Here is a 17,295-nt window from a genome sequence, read left to right on the forward strand (position 1 = left end):
TTAAATTATCGATGCACTCTTCCTCTAAATCCTCTCAGTTCTAATTTATTTCTTACTCTTAAAGTAAAAATAAAGATGGAACATATGCACTATTAAAAAAAAACCAGATGTATCAATGCAACTTCATCCTATTTAATTTTAAAACTCTCACTAAAATAATGGGCAGTTTGCACAACTATATCCTGGAGTGTAACCAACTTTCACTTCTAGGCTTCAGTGACAGATATTGAGTACACATCATTGCTAATCCCTCATTGTTAAAGTTGCTTATATCCATTTAGCTATTGAATTTTGCTGAAGCAAGAAATATGGGAGATTTGATTTTAAATAACAGTTCTAATCCCTCAGGATTTCCCCAAAGCATTTTACAACCTACCAAGTACATTATGTTTTAACATGCAGCCATTTTTTCTAAAGTTTAATCACAGTTTTAAATTATGAAACACAACAGCTAACTTGCACACAACTTTTACAAACAGTAGCCTAGCAAGATATGTTTTAGTAATGTTAGCTAAGACTGAAATATTGGCCAGTATGCATGAATGAATGCCTCTGCTCTTGATTAAAACATTGTGAAAGGATTTATTTATATATATTTGCAAAAGATTATTGATGAAATATGTTGTCCACAAGCTAGTATCTTCAATAATAAATTATCATTCTGCGTTGCACTGATGTGACTGCTTATACTTGAAAGTGGGACTTCAACACAAAGACTTCTAATTGAGCCCAAAGACTTCTAATTGAGCCCAAAAGGATTAAGAGATCTTCTTGAATATTTAGTCTGTCATATTTATGTAGAAAATAAGATAATGGTTACTTCATTAGCTTCATATAAAATACTTGAATTTAAAATTATACTATGATAACAGGGGAATTTACATGCAGCTAATTAAATAAAATGCAATAAAAAGTTAACATTTGAAATGTCTTAAAATGGCTGGGCTTGTATAAAAGGAACTGATTCATGTTTACCCTCCAGCAAAATAAGTGTGTATCCTTACTCATTCCGGTTTACATGTGACTCCAGATTCACATCACATGGTTGCCCTTGAAAATAACTAAGAGATCTTTCAGCACAAGGATAATTATGGGTTGCCAATAATCACAGACCTCATCCGTAATGTCTATATCTTATGAATCAATACACAAAAAAAACATGCCTATAATCTTGATGATAACGCAATTATTAGACTACAGCTTGGCGTTCAATACCAAGCTGGGTACTCGAGGAGGTGCAGTGTTGTGGAGCTCCTGTCCACACACAAAAACTAGTGAGCTTAATTATCTCTTTTTGGAATTTGGAGGGGGTACATAGGTACATTAAATATCACTGCGAAGCTGCAGAAATCTGTTTTAAAAGTTTCTGCGTGTTTTAGGGCTCTGAGCAATATTATCAACAAACTGAGCAGCTCCCACTACTGTGGCTGGCAACTTGCCAGGAAACTGTGGCACACCAAAAGGGGGAGTTTCTGGACTTTTACACCTGCGTCCGGAACAACGTCCCTTACTGCCGCCTTGTCAATGCTGACAGGGCCGGTCTGACTGTCGTACGGCGTGGGAGTTTTTTCTGCACCTTCTCAACACCCTTCTGCATCATTGGAACCTGGAGCTGATTAAGTCACCTTTCTGTCGGCAAGACCAGCGGAGATAGGCCTCCAACAACGAAGAATGCAAGCAAATCCCTTTCGTTGCTGCAGGAGCAGCGAAGACCAGATGGGATTGCCTGTAAAATTCAGCAGCTCACCAGCTCACCAGGGAAGCCGGGCAAAGAGGTGGTGATGCACCAGTTTTTCATGGGAACCGTGTAAGAATAAGGGGTAAGCCACTTAGAACGGAGATGAGGAAAAACGTTTTCACATAGTTGTGAGTGTGGAATTCTCCGCCTCAGAGGGCGGTGGAAGCTGGTTCTCCATGCTTTCAAGAGAGAGCTAGACAGAGCTCAAAGATAGCAGAGTCAAGGGATGTGGGGAGAAGGCAGGAATGGGTTACTGATTGTGGATGATCAGCCATGATCACATTGAATGACAGTGCTGGCTCGAGGGGCCGAATGCCCTACTCCTATGCCTATTGTTTATTTTCTATTGGGAGCCGCCATTATCGACTTTCGAGGCAACACCACTTGCCCCCCTCCCTCGAACTGTTGCATATTATTTTCTGTGTTGACTTGGCCTTGTGTCATTAGGACTGTGTGTCCGTCTGGCATGTGTAAAGGGCCTGTCCCACTGTATGAGGTAATTCAAGAGTTCTCCTGAGTTTTCTCCTGATTCAAACTCGGAGAATTTCCTTAGCGGGTACGTAGGATTTCCTGGATGACTCGTAGCGGCTCGTACGAGTAACGGTAGGTACTCGGGAAATCCGGAAAATGTGTGACATTTTTTAAACACTGTGTTGTTACGTTTTACTCATACGAGCTGCAACAAGACATCCACGAACTCCTACAGACCCGCTACGGACATTCTCCAAGTTTGAATCAGGGGAAAATTCGGGAGAACTCTTAAATTACCTCGTACAGTGGGACAGACCGTTAAGTGTTATGTTTAAATTGTAGCACCTGATACCATGCAGGGTCAGTGTTCTGGAGGATCAGGGCCTTCTGGGAGCTATGCAAAGGTGGCTGCTTCAGCTGCACCGGTTGCTCCTCTTAGGGCCCCGTTCCCCACGAGGAACCCGCTTTTCGAGCATGTTATAAGGTACTACTTGTCCCCCCAGATGAACATGGAGGGCTGTGCAACTGCTGTGGCTGTGGCGGCCAAGCCTGCAGGTGATCTGTACATTGGCAGGATGTTTGTGAAGGCCGTGTTCTTCCTCAAGTCCTTTGAGGGGGTGAATGCGGGCCATGAGTAAAGGGATCTCAGTGGGGGTAAGATTCCTGCAGGTCGAGCCCTTGGCGACCACCGCACAGTGGGTGGTCCTGTCCAACGTCCGCCCTGCATCACAAATGAGGCCCTCCTACCCCCACCTTCACACCCTGGGGAAAGTCCTCACAGACATCACCCCGATATCCCAGGGGATCTGCAGGAAGGAGCTGCGGTAAATTCTTTCCCTCCAGCGCCAGCTGGCGATGTTGCTGGACTGCAAGGAGGAAGTCAACAGGCTCTTCTGTGTCCAGCAGGATGGGCGTGATTTTGCCGTCTTCTGGATATTGGAGCGCACAAGGTGCCATGCCTGTAAGAAAGTGGGGCATATTCGGAGGAATTGCCCCAAATCCTGGGCAGAGGCCTTTGCTTCCAGTGCCACTACCCAGCCTCCCCCCACTGCTCCCACCCTCCCTGTAGTTGTGTCAGGGAGCGCTGGTGGGGGTGGGGAGGATCAGAAGAAGAGGGGCAAGATGGCAAAGAAAATGAAACACCTGGGGAATAATACCCGCAGAGCCAAGAAGGTTCCACCCATCCCGTCACCTCCCATTAGAGAGTCTGCAAGCCCCATATTCCAACCGAGGGCAGAGGGGATTGGGCTGGAGGAGGGGGGACCGCAGATGAAGGTTGCTCAGGTGACCACAGAGTGTGAGCTCTCTCCCTTTAAAAAAGTGAAGGGGAATTCTCTTTGGGGAGGAGCGGAAGGGGGACACACGGGAATCCTCCAGTAGGGAGGGGAGTACTGTGGTGAAGGAAGACTACCGCCCTCTGGTTCGGGCCCTGGTCCCATGCTCTGGAGGGAATTCTGGAAAGGGTGCGCATGCGGACCTCTCGGGTGATATGGAGCAGGGGGAGATTCCTGATTGGGAGGGAGTCCCACATCATGCATCCAAGGAAGCCCAGGAGCAACCCCCCCAGGACTAGGTGTAAAGTACATCTCTGGAGTTAGAGACTGTAGACGTGGAAGGGGTAGGGAAAACCAGCCCTTCTCTCCCTCAAGACCTGGCTTCAGAGGGACTCCCTGAGTTTGGGCACCAGAGTCCCCTCTGAGCCCAACTGGTGGAGGGATAGATGCCTCCTCCATCAATGGTGTTGACTCTCTGGGTACATCTGGGGAAGGCCCCTCTGCCACTGGCCCCAGGGTTTGGACTGAGGTGGAGGAGAGACCAATGGGAGGGGCAGAGGCAACCGCCGCACAGTGGGATGGGAGCCTCGAGCACCAATGGCCCAGTCCCACTTCGGCGATTGTTCAGGCGACTACCGGTGACTGTCATCTTGCCGGCAGTCGCCTGAAAAACCGGCAACTGGAACGGTTGGAACACACACACACACACACACACACACACACACACACACACACACACCACACACACACACACACACACACACACACACACACACACACACACACACACACACACACACACACACACACACACACACATCGCTTCCTTCACCAGCCCATTATGCAGGCGGGGGACAGGGCAAGCGGGGGGAGCGCTGTCTGAGTGAAATTCACATGGTACAATGTCAATGTAATACAGACACACACCGCAATGAATAGGAAGATTGTATAATAGTTATTTAATATATTTGTAAGGAGTGTAACATAGTTGTTGGAAAATGAAATGTCTAGATAATTTGGTGGTTTTGCACTATAGTTGTGGGTGTGTTACCACGGTTTGGTTTTGTATTGTGATCGTAATTAAATAATTTATTTTTGATTTTTTTTAAAACTGGTTACCAAGCTCACCGACCTGGGTCTCAGCGCATCCCTCTCCAATTGGATCCTCGACTTCCTCATCCACAGACCACAGTCTGTTCGAATTGGCAGAAACATTTCTTCATCATTAACAATCAGTACGGGAGCAACTCAAGACCGCTTGCTCAGCCCCCTGTTCTACTCACTCTATACTGAGCTGCCACCCCAAGAATCCATTTGGCCCACAATGTCCATACTAGCCCTCCGAAGACCAGTCCCTTCAGCCCACAACACCCATATCAGTGCTCCAGAAAGCCCCCCCCCCCCACTGGCCACCGATATTGGAATTGGTGGATAGGCGGAATATTGCGTTGGGGGGCCAGACCTCCCGTGTGAACATGGGCCCACTTAATCTAGTAAATATATATATATATATATATATATATATATATACACACACACTGAACTTTTTTTTTACCTCTTGTTTATTGTATTGCTTACAGTGTACTAAGTTTACATATTCCGTTGTGCTGCAGCAAGTACGAATTTCATTGTTCTATCTGGGACATATGACAATAAAATACTCTTGACTCTTGGCTTTCAATTTTGAAAACTATCCTGTTTGCCATTGGGGGATTTGGGCAAACCTTTTATCTGGGAGACCATTGAATCTTTAGAAATTCACATCAATTTAATGACAAATAGTTTTAATATCACATCATCAACACTATACATTTAATAGATATTCTGATTGTTTTATAAAGCAATAAATAAATAAAATAAGATAATGTGGCAGTCCCTGGAGAGTAGGCCACTCCTTGGATCATCCCCCTCGCCGATTGAGGGACAGGAGCGTTGGTCTGCCACGGGGTTTCCCGACGACACTGTCAGGGGTTCTCTCGAGGGTGTTGTGTGTGTGTGTACTTTGACAGTTGGAATAAAAAGCTTCTTTTGAATCCGCCTGGCGTCTGGCCTTTTCCTGACCTTGACCAGGCCACTACACTGGTGACCCCGCGTCGTTCATCAAGCATCGTGATGGATAATAACGCTGTTGCGCTGAAGCTCCCAACTCTGTGGACCGAAGAACCCGAAACCTGGTTCCAGTAGGCAGAGGCACAGTTTGCTGTGATAGGTATCACGCAGGATGAGACTAAATACTATTACGAGGTTGGCTCGCTTGACCAACTAACTGCGAGGCGAGTTAAGCCTTTCCTTAGGGCCCCCCCCCCCGGTAACAAATAAATATACTGGCCTTAAAGAATTTCTCATCACGAGGTTTGGCCTGGGTGACGCCGAACGGGCAGCTTGCATTTTCAGAATGGACGGCCCGGAGCGACCGCCGGCCGTCTGCCCTCCTGGAAGAATCAAGAGTCAAGAGAGTCAAGAGTCAATTTAATTGTCATTTGGACCCCTAGAGGTCCAAACGAAATGCCGTTTCTGCAGCCATACATTACACACAAATAGACCCAGACACAACATAATTACAATTTTACATAAACATCCATCACATAGCTGTGATGGAAGGCCAAAAAAAACTTATCTCTCCACTGCACTCTCCCCCCCCCCGATGTCAGAGTCAAAGTCAAAGCCCCCGGCTGGCGATGGCGATTGTCCCGCGGCCATTGAAGCCACGCCGGGTGGTGCGAGGTCGCACACCGGGTCTTGGTGTTGGAGCCCCCGGTGTGCGCTCGCAAGTACCCGCGGCCATTCCAGCCGCGCGGGGCGGTGTAGTGAGGCCCCGCTCCAGTAGCTCTTCGACCCCGCAACTCGGGCGGGAGAATTCTCCGTTGCAGGAGCCCCGAAAAGCGGTCTCCCTCCAGGGATCCGCGGGCTCCCGGCGCCGCTGTCCGCAGACCCGCAGCAGCAGCCCCCGACTCAGCAGCGGCATCGGCAGCAGCAGCAGCAGCGTTCCTCCACCGCTCCAACCGCTACGGTCTCGGCCAGCTCCGCGACGGCAACGGTGAGTAGCACCAGAGTCCCCGGCTTCTTCCTGTTGGAGGCTGCTCCTCGTTGCGGCCTCAACGACAACGGAACCCGACGAGAAAAGGTCGGGTCTCCAGTGCAGGGAGAGATTTAAAAAGTTTCCCCCCCCTCGCACCCCACCCACACACACACCCCAACAAAAAATAACAAAAACTACATTAAAACACAGACAGAAAATAATAAAAACGCGGACAGACTGCAGAGGCCGCTGCTGGCCAGAGCCGCGCCGCCTACCGGTATGGGAGACCATGAGCTGTGCTTTCTGTTTAAATATGCCTAACTGCAGCAGCTGCCTCCCGACAGGTCGGGACCGCTATCCACCTCGTCTCCGCTGCTCCCGGTCGGCCCCCGCAGCAAAATCCGGTGGCCATTGCGCATTCCACAGCAGGCACGTCCTTCCAGCACGGCCAGCCTGCAGTTCGAACCAATGCCAGCAGAGGTCGCTGGCGCTCAAACCAGCCTAATTCGCCTGCAGTTCATCCAGACGCCAGCAAAGCTGGTTGGTGCTATTACCATCGCTGCTGGGGAGCTGCAGCCAGGCTTTGTCGTCCACCCTGTTCGTTCTCGGGAAAATAAAGGGCCGGTCGTCAGTGATTCCTTTGGCAGCCGACACAATTCATTGCGTTTTCGCTTGGGATCGCCGCAGTGGGGGACGTTTCCTCGTCGACAGTGGTGCGGAAATTAGTGTTCTACCTCCCTCCATCGCCGACATCCATGCGGGCAAACAAGGCTCCCTCCTCACCATGGCGAATGGGAGTGCTATTCGCACCTACGGGTTTCGCACCATCCCCCTCAACTTTGGCCGCAACTCGTTTTCGTGGAGGTTCGTCATTGCCGACTTCCTTCGAGCCCATTCACTGCTTGTGGATGTCAAGCGGCGGCACCTGATGCACTCTGTCATGCTGGAGCTGGTCTTCCTCCGTACTGGTGATCCTGTAGCACGCCCTGATGGCCCCCTGTCATCCGTGGATGCGACTTTCGTGCACATCCTGGCAGATTTTCCCGGTATTCTTGAACCCCGCATTTTCCCGGCATTCTCGAATCCATTCCTCCACCCCCAAGCACGGGGTGGAGCACCATATCCCCTCTACTGGCCCACCTGTGCATGCCTGGGCACGTCGTCTCGCCCCTGACAAGCTCCGTCTAGCTCGGGAGGAGTTCCGCCAGATGGAGGCGATTGGCATTGTGCGTCCCTCTGATAGCCCATGGGCATCACCGTGCCACATGGTCCCTAAGAAGAACGGGGGCTGGCGCCCGTGTGGGGATTACCGTCGCCAGAATGATGCGACCGTCGCCGACAGGTATCCGGTCCCGCATTCAGGACTTTAATGCCCATCTGGCCGGAGCATCCATATTCTCCAAGGTGGACATCGTGCGAGGGTACAACCAAATACCGGTCCGCCCCGACGATATCCCGAAACGGCCATTATTACACCATTTGGTCTATTCGAATTTGTGCGGATGCCGTTTGGGTTGAAGAACGCCGCGCAGGCCTTTCAGCAGCTTATGGACTGCGTGTGCCGCGGATTGGACTTTGTCTTTGTGTACCTGGATGACATTCTGGTGGCCAGTCGCTCGCAACAGCAGCACTGCATCCACCTCCGTCAACTGTGTCAGCGCCTCAGCGATTTCGGTTTGGCTATCAACGCGTCCAAGTGCCGTTTCGGGGTGACGTCTATCGACTTCCTCGGCCACCGCATGACTGCACAAGGTGGTGCCTCTGCCGACCAGGGTGGACGCTATCCGCAGGTTCCCCCGTCCAACCACAGTTAGGGGCCTGCAGGAATTTGTGGGGCTGGTCACCTTCTATCACCGCTTCCTGCCGTCAGCGGCTGCAATCATGCATCCGATTTTCCACCTGATTGCTGGTCATCGAAGGGAGGTTGATTGGTCCGTGGAAGCAACAGCGGGATTCGAGAGGGCTAAGCAGGCACTGGCTGAGGCCACAATGCTCGTCCACCCACGAGAGGACGCCACGACTGCCTTGACGGTGGATGCTTCTGAGGTTGCGGTTGGGGCAGCGTTAGAGCAGCTCGTTGAGGGTTGCTGGCGGCCACTTGCCTTCTTCAGCAGGCATCTCAGTGGTCATCAGCATCATTACAGTGCCTTCGGCCATGAGCACCTTGTCCTGTTTCTCGCCGTACGTCATTTCCGCTATTTTCTGGAGGGGAGACCATTTACTGCATTCACGGACCACAAGCCGCTAACCTTCGCATTCACCAAGGTATCAGACCCATGGTCTGCCCGGCAGCAGAGGCTCCACTAGAGTTCATCCCGCTGGCATGTGGCCAGGTGGAGCAACCTTCGGACCCTCTGCAACATCTTCGGCAGACGGTACGTAAGCTGGCGCCGGTGCCCACGTCTCGTCATGGGTCCTTCCGTCCGCACGTTCCTTCTGCTCTGGAGGACTGCCGGTTTGTTTTTCTGCGCAGGGATGCACATCGGACACCTCTACAGCGGCCGTATGAAGGTCCCTTCCGGATCTTGGAACATGGCTTGTCGACTTTCGTCCTGGACATGGGGGGTCGGCGTGAGACTGTTTCAGTTGCGCGGTTGAAGCCAGCACATATTGATATTGATCGGCCGGCGCTGGTAGCGTGGCCCCGTAAGTGAGGGCGGCCTCGATCTATGGTACCTCCTCCTCTGGCTACTTCGTCCCCCGCACTGTTGATCAGTGGCCTGTTCCGGGGCCGAGCGTTGTGTGCACCCGGGCTGGCCGCTGTGTACGCCCTCCTGTCCATTTCGTACCTTGGGTACTTGGGGGGTGGGGTCCTGCGGTGGTCCCTGGGGGGTAGGCCTCTCTTTGGATCATCCCCCTCGCCGATTGAGGGACAGGGGCGTTGGTCTGCCACGGGGTTTCCCGACGACGCTGTCAGGGGTGCTCTCTTCTGCTACGGGGTTTCCCGACGACGCTGTCCGGGGTTCTCTCGAGGGTGTTGTGTGAGTGTACTCTGACAATTGGAATAAAAAGCTTCTTTTGAATCCGCCTGGCTTCTGGCCTTTTCCTGACCTTGACCAGGCCACTACAATAAAATCAAATAATTGTCCACCATGCATTTAAAAACTGAGCATATTCAGTCTATGTATCTTAGAATCAAAGCCTGGGATATCAATGCTACAGAATAAGTCTATTCTTGCTATCACCTCAGTCTTTTATGCTGGCAAAATGTTTAACTTTAATAACATTTGAAATGCCCAGTTAATGTATTGAATGATCGAAGATGTTTTTGAAAAGTTGATGGACAACACTTGCATTAATGAGAAAGACTACCTCATTTATTTTTTTCGAATTAGCTTGTTAAAATACAATTAAAATTAACCCAATTACATTTAAACCAAACCATTTCTTTTGATGTCCATTATATTGATTTAAAAGAAATGGTGGTGCAATGATGAAGGAAATTGTGTGCAAGGTGTTACGGATGCTCATTACTCTGGCATAGTCAATTCCACATCAGTAGAACGAGGTGCTAATTCAGCAATTTTAAGTGAGTTGCGTGCTTGCTAATTCACTCTCGTTGACAAAGAATCTCTCCTCAGTCATTAACTCTGAAAATACAATCAAAAGTGCGACTTAAATGCAGCAAAAAGACAAAAAATAGACACGGATAAGGTCATTTATTCCTTTATTCCAGCACCATCTTTTAATAAGATCATGGCAGATTTGATTTGCCTCTATGCCATTTTCCATACCCATGAAAGTAAGCATGCAGGTACAGCAGGCAGTGAATAAACTTAATGGCATGTTGACCTTCATAAAAAGAGTAGTTGAGTATAGGAGCAAAGAGGTCCTTCTGCCATTTTATAGGGCCCCAGTGAGACCACAACTGGACTATTGTGTGCAGTTTTGGTCTCCAAATTTGAGGAAGGACATTCTTGCTATTGGGGTTAATTCCCAGGATGGTGGGACTATCATATGCTGAAAGAAAGGAGCGACTGGGCTTGTTTACACAAATTTTGAAGGATGAGAGGATATCTTATTGAAACATGTAAGATTATTAAGGGATTGGACATGCTAGATGCAGGAAACATGTTCCCGATGTTGAGGGAGTCCAGAACCAAGGGCCATAATTTAAGAATAAGGGGAAAATAATAAGAATAATGAGGAAAAACGTTTTCACCCAGAGTTGTGAATCTGCGGAATTCTCTGCCTCAGAAGGCAGTGGAGGCTAATTCTCTGGATGTTATCAAGAGCGAGTTGGAGAGAGCTCTTTAAAATAGCGGTCAATGGATATGGGAAGAAGGTAGGAATGGGGTACTGATTGTGGATGACCAGCCATGATCACGGTGAATGGTGGTGCTAGCTTGAAGGGCAAAATGACCTATCCCTGCACCTATTGTCTATTGTCTATTGACTCATAAATGTCTGGAAATTTGCTAAACACTACCTTCAATTTGTTCAGAAAATAAGCCTTCTCAATTCTCTAGGTTGGGGAATGAAAATAGTTTGCTATTCTCTCATTGAAGGAATTTATTTTCAGCTCTGTCCTGAAGGCCATCACAGACTTTGAGCCTGTGACAGGCTCTAGAATGCCGGACCGCATGGCAGAAGGACCACTGGGCCTTGTGGCGGAAGTACTGCAGGTCCGTGTGCCATCACCTGGGCAGCAGGCATGGCTCACCAGCTGCAGAACTGGGAAACCCTCCTGGAGAGGGAAACTGCCAAGCCTGATCCCTGCTTGTCCCCAAAGACTGACAAACCAGAGAAGAGGGTGGAGGGAGATGCAAGAACAAAGAGCTGGTCAGAAGAACCCTTTCCTCCCCATTGTGGTCTTCCCTTCCACACCGTCAAGGTCGGTAGTGGGAGGCACACTCCGAGCACAATGGCTGACTGGTGGCCGGTTGAGTGGAGAGAAGACAGTTTGTTGGATGGAGGCGACAGCTGCAATGGGCTTTAATGGCCAGCTGCAGCTTGGACCAAATCCTGGAGATTGTTGCATTTGGTCTCAGTAGACTCTACACTTTTCTACATTATCTTAGATTGTTTAATTTAGTTAGATATACAATTCACATGGAGTCCGCACCGCCAGTGATTCCCACACATTAACACTATTCTACACACACGAGTAAATAGCTAGTTCTAAGCACCCCCCAGTCTAGTTTCAGTCAAAACAATATTGAATCAAGCACTTGAGGAACTAAACTTTATTTTGGATAACACAACAACAGTTCCCCTCAACTATACCTAACCACCGCGGGTTCGATCCTTGTATTTGCTTGGCCAAGCCCTTCTAGCCTTGTGCAAGCAGAGACACTCCAAATGGCCACGCAGTCCCAAGCGTTCTTCTAGAAGATCGACATCGGATCTCGTGGGAGCTTCCTTTTATAGGTCCCCGAACCTTGAGCCGAACGACATGGGAGTGGTCCCTTTACAAACCAATTAAACATATTAATAATAACAGTACATAATTGGAAGTTCCCTAACCCAATAATACAATCTTGAATACAGTGTATTTGAAAGAAGCTTCTAGAATGAAGCAAACAAGAAGGAACACTGAAACATGTGCCCTGGGATTCAAACACAGAAACATAGAAACATAGAAAATAGGTACAGGAGTAGGCCATTCAGCACCTCGAGCCTGCACTGCCATTTGATATGATCATGGCTGATCATCCAACTCAGTATCCCATCCCTGCCTTCCCTCCATACCCCCTGATCCCTTTAGCCACAAGGGCCACATCTAACTCCCTCTTAAATATATCCAATGAACTGGCCTCAACTACCTTCTGTGCCAGAGAATTCCACAGATTCACCACTTTCTGTGTAAAAAATGATTTCCTCATCTCGGTCCTAAAAGTCTTCCCTCTTATCCTTAAACTGTGACCCCTAGTTCTGGACTTCCCCAACATCGGGAATAATCTTCCTGCATCTAGCCTGTCCAACCCCTTAAGAATTTTGTAAGTTTCTATAAGATCTATAAGATCCCTTATCAGTCTTCTGAATTCCAACATGTACAAGCCGAGTCTATCCAGTCTTTCCTCATATGAAAGTCCTGACATCCCAGGAATCAGTCTGGTGAACCTTCTCTGTACTCCCTCTATGGCAAGAATGTCTTTCCTCAGATTAGGAGACCAAAACTGTATGCAATACTCCAGGTGCGGTCTCACCAAGACCCTGTACAACTGCAGTAGAACCCCCCTGCTCTTATACTCAAATCCTTTTGCTATGAATGCTAAAATACCATTTACTTTCTTCACTGCCTGATGCACCTGCATTCCTACTTTCAATGACTGGTGTACCATGACACCCAGGTCTCGTTGCATCTCCCCTTTTCCTAATTGGCCACCATTCAAATAACAGTCTACTTTCCTGTTTTTGCCACCAAAGTGGATAACCTCACATCTATCCACATTATACTGCATCTGCCATGCCTTTGCCCACTCACCCAACCTATCCAAGTCACCTTGCAGCCTCCTAGCATCCTCCTCACAGCTAACACTGCCCCCCAGCTTTGTGTCATCCGCAAACTTGGAGATGTTCCATTCAATTCCTTCATCCAGATCAAACAGTTTATCCAAGGCTCAACAGTTCGACTAATCATCAATTAACAGGATGACTGAGTTGCAACATTATTTACATTATTTACAATGCCCTTGCAGCGATCCAATCAAAATGATGCATTTAAGGTTTGTTTGCAAAACTGCTATACATTTTTATCAATTTAGGGGAAACAAGGAGAACACCTGGATTCCTCACCATCCTGCATACCAGTGTGCGGCTAGACTGGCTGGCACCATCCAAACCCTGTAATTTTCAGCTGACAAGAGTTAAGCAATTCTGACAAAGTGCGTGAATCCTCCATTGTATGGTGTCTTTAATTTGGCCAGTATTAACATTCCTTCCTTTTATCATATATGATAATCCATCATTTATGATAACCAAATAATCAGATAATCAGATATACATACGTGTGACTAATACATTCTCCATCTATTAACAACAACAAGATGAGATGATGATGTTTCTTCCCAAAATGTTATCAAGCTTCCCGAGTTTTCGTGGGCATAGCTCTCTCTCTCTTTTTTTTTTTTTTTTTTTTTTTTTTTTTTTTCCAAAGACTTTTTTCAACACACATCAAATCATACAACAGATCAAGCCATACACATAAAGGACTTACATTATATCGTGTCATTATAGTACAACATTACAATCATTATTCCCAATACTCTCAACCCCACGCGGTGACCAGCGCCCACGGAATACCTCCAAATTCCCCGTGAGCACCGCATGTTCCCTCTCCAGGGACACACGTGCACGGACATAGGCCCGAAAGAGGGGCAAGCAGCCGACTCTTGCCTGACCATCCATCGCCTGCTGCCTGGACCCACGTATGGCCATCTTGGCCAGGCCCAGGAGTAGACCGACAGGTAGGTCCCACCCTCCCACTTGGCTCCCCCCACACCCTGCCTTGTGTCCAAACACAAGAATCGTAGGACTAAAATGTAACCAGAACTTTAGGAACAACCCCTTCAGATATTGATACAGGGGCAGTAGCCTCTCACACTCCATATAAATGTGGAACACGGTCTCTTCCTCGCCACAAAAAATACAGGCAGCGGACGAGTCCGTGAACCGACTCAAAAGTTTGTTACAAGCCACCGCTCTGTGCAGCACTCTCCACCCCAGGTCCCCCACGTATAGGGGGACAACTCCCTTGTAGAGGGACCCCCACTGGGGACCTTCCCCTCCTTCAGGTGGTAACACCGTCCGCCATGGTGTGTCGGGACGGGAGACGAAGGCAAGGAGGTGCAGAATGTGCAGGAACATTCTATACAGTGAGCGTCTCTTCGCGTCACGAAACGGCATGCTGGTCATCTCCGAAAGGCGGCTCATGTTGTGTGGAGCCGGTGCCCGAGATATATCCCGGAACCGAGGCCCACAGAGCAGATCTGACGGAGCGGGTAAGGGCTCATTTAAAACCACTCTGGGCGCACACCTCTCCTCGACACCCACCATGATTTGTTGAGGACCGGCCACTCCCGCAGCCGCAACATCCCCCTCCCCTCGTGGAGCAACACGCTGGCTGAAAACAACCAGATTCCTCACTCTTAACACATCCCGGTAGAAAACAGGCAAGCCCCTTAGGGCAGGTCGACTGATGCCCGCCACCGGGAGCCGCGAGACCCCCCTTAGACAACGACCCCGTCGGAAAAAATACGTGGCCAAAACGTGCCATCTGGGGGCGTTCTCTGTATACATATACCTCCTCAGAGTCCTGAGGCGGAGAGCCGCCACCTGGGTACGCACGCATACCAAGGACTGGCCGCCCTCCTCTAACGGGAGGCTCAGGACAGCTGCGGAAACCCAGTGCTTCCTATTTCCCCAAAAGAAATCCACCAGCTTCATCTGTAAAGCATTTACAAAAATTGAAGGTGGGACAAGAGTAGCCAGCCGGTACCATAACATGGAGGCCACCAGCTGGTTTATGACCAACACCCTCCCCTGAAAAGAAAGAACTCCAAGCAGGCCTGACCAGCGCCCCAGCCTGGCAACCACTTTCTTCTCCAACTCCTGCCAATTTGCCGGCCAAGCATCCTCAGTGGGACTCAGGTACACCCCCAGATAGAGGAGGTGCGTGGTGCTCCACGCAAACATTGCCATCTCCTCTGGCAGGGAGTCCACCTGCCACTGACCCACTAAAAGTCCAGAGCACTTGCTCCAATTAATCCTGGCAGAAGATGCATCCGAGAAAATCTTCTGGCAATCACGCATCCTCCGCAGGTCACCAGGATCGGTGAACATAAGTAGTACATCATCGGCATAGGCCAAAAGAACCAACTCTACCCCTGGGCCCGGTAGGGCCAGGCCTGTCAACCTCCTCCGAAGAAGACACAGGAATGGCTCCACACAGACCGAGTACAACTGACCTGACATGGGGCACCCCTGACGGACCCCCCTCCCAAAATGAAAGGGAACCAACAACGCACCATTAACCTTCACAAGGCACTCCGCTGCAGCATACAAGAGGCGGACCCGGGCCACAAAATGCGGTCCAAATCCAAACGCTTGCAACGTTCCGAACAGGTATTCATGCTCTACCCTATCAAAAGCCTTCTCCTGATCAAGAGACAGAAACGCAGCTGACTGACCAGTTCCCTGTGCTAGATGAATCAGGTCCCTAACCAGGTGGATGTTATCCTGAATGGACCGACCAGGGACTGTGTAAGACTGGTCATGGTGAATCAGCTGAGACAGCACAGAGCCCAGGCGATTTGCCATCGCCCGTGCAAATACTTTATACTCTGTGCATAGGAGAGAGACCGGGCGCCAGTTTTTCAGCAGGCGGAGTTCCCCCTTCTTGGGCAGCAGGACAACCACTGCTCGACGCCACGAAAGGGGCATCTCCCCTGTCGCCAGGCTCTCCCCCAGAACCAACATGTAATCACCCCCCAGGATACCCCAGAAGGCTCTAACAAACTCTACCGTCAGCCCATCCAGCCCGGGGGACTTACCCCTCCTGAGCTGATGCAGTGCACAAGTCAACTCCTCCAAAGATAAAGGGCCATCAAGAAGATCGGCCACCTCCCTGTCTATAACCGGTAGACTCTCCCACAGGTCCTGCTGAGCTTCCCCGCTGACTCCACCTGCGGAGAACAGGGAACCATAAAAGGACCTGACCAAGGCACTAATCCTCTCCGGATCTGTGACAGAGGAGCCATCATCTGCGAGCAGCTCCACGAGCTGCTTGCGGGCTCCCCGCCCTTTCTCCAGAGAGAAAAAGAAAGGCGAAGCTCGATCCAGATCGTGCAGCATCTGGACCCGCGCCCTCACGTAAGCGCCTCGGGACCGCTCAAGTTGCAGGTTCCTCAAGGCTTCCTTCTTCTCATGAAACACACCCCATGCGCAAGAGTCACCTCCAACCTGACCCAGGCGAGACTCTGCGTCCATCAGCTCCCTCTCAAGCTTCTCAACCGCTGAGTCCCGCCGCCCGGTCGACCCCCACGTGTATTCCTTACAAAAAATACGGATGTGAGCTTTCCCCACATCCCACCACTGCCTTAGGGAAGAGAAGCATCTCTGCCTCTCTCTCCACCGCACCCAAAACCGAGTGAATGACTCCCGGAAACACCGATCCTCCAGCAGCCGGTTATTAAAGTGCCAATACGCAGACCCAGCCTGAACGCGTGCTGGATTAAAATCCACACGCACCAGACAGTGGTCCGAGCATGGCACCAGCTGCATTGAGGCCGCTGAGACACGGGAAACAAACGCTCGGGAGATATATATTCGATCAATGCGGGAACCACCGCCCTCAGACCTCCGCGAAAAAGCAGTGGAGTCTGGGTTGAGGTCCCGCCACGCATCAACCAACTCAAAAGAATCAATCAACCCTCTCAGCTTCTTTGCTACAGCAGGAGCACACTGAGTACCAGAACGATCTCGCACCTCAAGTGTGCAGTTAAAGTCCCCCCCAAGGAAGACACACTCTCCCCGATCAATAGTGCTCAACAGAGCATTCACTTCCTGAATTAGGCCGGCCTGCATCGTGCCAGAGCTGGGGGCATACACGTTAATGAAATGCAACGGCATGCCATCCAGGCTCACGGCCAGATGGAGCAAACGTCCTGGCACAACTTCTTGCACTTTTATAATATTAGGCAAGAAATTCTGAGCCAACAGAATGGCCACCCCACTCGAATTTGAGCTAAGATGACTCATATAGACCTCTCCTTCCCACTCCAACCTCCAAGTGGGTTCATCCTTGACAACAGTATGCGTCTCCTGCAGGAAAACACACTGCAAATTTCCCC

This window comes from Leucoraja erinacea, chromosome 2 (genome assembly GCF_028641065.1).
Source record: "Leucoraja erinacea ecotype New England chromosome 2, Leri_hhj_1, whole genome shotgun sequence".
NCBI lineage: Eukaryota > Metazoa > Chordata > Chondrichthyes > Rajiformes > Rajidae > Leucoraja > Leucoraja erinaceus.